The sequence below is a fragment of the Dermochelys coriacea genome, chromosome 4, assembly GCF_009764565.3.
Source record: "Dermochelys coriacea isolate rDerCor1 chromosome 4, rDerCor1.pri.v4, whole genome shotgun sequence".
NCBI classification, from domain to species: Eukaryota; Metazoa; Chordata; order Testudines; family Dermochelyidae; genus Dermochelys; species Dermochelys coriacea.
In genome coordinates this window covers 122,794,759-122,797,229 of record NC_050071.1, presented here as the reverse complement: position 1 = coordinate 122,797,229, position 2,471 = coordinate 122,794,759, and the positions used below count along the sequence as shown (strand labels likewise).

General features: G+C 56.5%; 1 protein-coding gene across 3 annotated transcripts in view; it reads left to right on the top strand.

Annotated features, from left to right (window-relative positions):
• The first annotated feature begins 462 nt into the window (after positions 1-462).
• The window catches only part of ACOX3 (acyl-CoA oxidase 3, pristanoyl), a 62,063-nt gene continuing 60,054 nt past the window's right edge, over positions 463-2,471 (top strand). For 2 of the 3 annotated variants that reach the window (XR_006280563.1, XR_006280564.1), the window contains exon 1: positions 463-809. The gene's annotated coding sequence lies outside the window, so the exon portion shown is untranslated. The remainder of the gene's footprint in view (positions 810-2,471) is intronic. The other variant, XM_038399104.2, reaches the window with a different exon arrangement.

The following is a 2,471-nucleotide window of genomic DNA, read 5'->3' as shown; positions in this document are numbered from 1 at the left end:
GTCATCCCCCTCCCCTCCTCTGCCCCTGCCCCCTTCCCATCATCCGCAGTCACCCCCCTCCCCTCCTCTGCCCCTGTCCCCTTCCCCCCATCCCCAGTCACCCCCCTCCCCTCCGCTGCCCCTGCCCCCTTCCCCCCATCTCCAGTCACCCCCCTCCCCTCCGCTGCCCCTGCCCCCTTCCCCCCATCCGCAGTCACCCCCCTCCCCTCCGCTGCCCCTGCCCCCTTCCCCCCATCTCCAGTCACCCCCCTCCCCTCCTCTGCCCCTGTCCCCTTCCCCCCATCCCCAGTCACCCCCCTCCCCTCCGCTGCCCCTGCCCCCTTCCCCCCATCCCCAGTCATCCCCCTCCCCTCCGCTGCCCCTGCCCCCTTCCCCCCATCTCCAGTCACGCCCCTCCCCTCCGCTGCCCCTGCCCCCTTCCCCCCATCTCCAGTCACGCCCCTCCCCTCCGCTGCCCCTGCCCCTGTCCCTGTCCCCCGGCCCGGCCCTGCCCTGCGCCCAGCCACCGCCGGGGCAGGGACTCTCCTCTGCGCCTCGATGCGGGAGCCGCTCAGTCTCCTGTTCACCACCTGGGGTTTCTCCAGCCAGACGCTGACGGCGGCCCAGAAGCCCCCGGGCAGCAGCGAGGCGCTGTCCCGCAGCGCGATCGCCCCCGCCGGCAGCCCCATGTGCCCCGCCGCCGCCCGCAGCGCCAGCGGGTGCCGGAGCCCGGCCGGAGTCGCGGAGTGAGCGTGTCTCCGGCGGGGAGGAGGCGGGCGAGGCGCAGGCTTGCACCGTCAGTTCCTGCAGCGAGGCAGCGGCAGCGGCCGGTAAGTGAGAGACTCTCCACCCAGCCACCCACCCCCCGGGAGTCCCGCTGGCTGCCCCCTTCCCGGTGGCTGCGTCCTGGGGGTTCACCCCGGAGCCAGCCTGGCAGCGAAGGGGAGAAGCCAAAGGTAACAGCAGAAGCAGCTGTTCCCCGTACGGAGCCATGGCGAGCTCTCCCCCCCCGCCCTCTCCTCCCCTCTGTACCAGCCCGCTGGTGCCAGTGACTGATTCCCTCGCTTCCAAGTGTCCCATTCACGGTACCCTTCTCCTCACCCACAGCTGGGGAGGGAAGATAGGCCAGATAGTGTCCCTGAGGCTGTGAAATGTGATAGTCGTTCCCCGTTGAAAGGGGCCCTCGTGGGTTGTAATCCATATATATATATATATATATATATATATAAATATAAAAAAATAAAAAGGGTTTTCTAATAAAACCGTGGCAAGTTGTTAAATGTGCAGTTTACTCTTCCCTCTTTGTTGTTGCATTTCTGGCTGGCTGGACAGCAGAGGCTCATTTCTGAACCACGTTTTTAATTATTTCACTCTGCTGGTTGTGCATTATACTGCAGTGGCCTTTTCCAAGGAGGATGTCGGGCTGCTGTAGTGGTATTGATAAGGGACAGTTCTTTTACTATATGCCATTCCCTGAATTCCAATCGCTCCTGAGGGTCTGGGCTGCATTATTTGTGCCTTGTTATTTCTCAGCAGTATATTGCAAATGGTTCTGTACTGATTTACCGGCAGCTATTATTACACAATTATGAATTTTCACTACTAAAATGAGTTCCCCCATGTACCCCGTTCTTAACTTGGCAGCTGTCCGTGAAACAGGTCCAGTTGTTTACAGTCACATCCACACACAAATCCCAAGATGTAAAGTCATGGAATTTTTAAAAAACACAAAAGGCCCGAGTTCTCCAAATGCTTACGTATGAGCATTAATTTACTCAAATGCATCATCTCATTGAGCTCCGTGGAGCTACCATGTAATGAAGTTACACACTTGCATCATTCATTGCAGGATTTTGATCTTGTTTTTCTCCTTGCTTCAGATCAGTCTAACCTGTATCCTTTGGTTTGAGGCTCTGACTTTCTGCCCAGTTGAGGCTCTGACTTTCACCCCTTGGACTTGCCTTTTTTTTTTTTTATTGCCTGAGTGTCAGAAAAGTAGTTTATTTTTCTGCTTCGGCTCAAGCTCTTTTCCATTGTCTGTTACTTTCTGTTTCTCTTCTAAAGCCAGCTCCTCATCACCTTCACTGCACCAATGCCAGGTTGCTAACTCTTCTGTGTGTCCGAAGGATGGCACCCAGAAATTCTGCCTCCCATTCCTCTTCCAAAACATTCTCATCACCCACAACTGCAAAGCTGTTCTGTGGCGACATTCTAAGAGGATCAAGTTGTGGGGAAAGAGATGCTAAGGGGTTAAAAATAGAGCAGAGAGAGAAGTGGGAAAGGAGAAGAGTGAAACCATTAGTGGTAAACTAAAGGATCACATGCTCCTTCGTCCTTTATGTAGGCCAGAGTATACACTCAGCCAGGTCCCTTGGCTCCTTCCCTCCCAGCTGGGTCCCACACTCCACTCCAACCAGTCCCTCCACCTCCAGCCTCTGGTTGCATGATAACACAGGATGTCAGCCCACATGAACAAGTATGCAGCCCTCTGG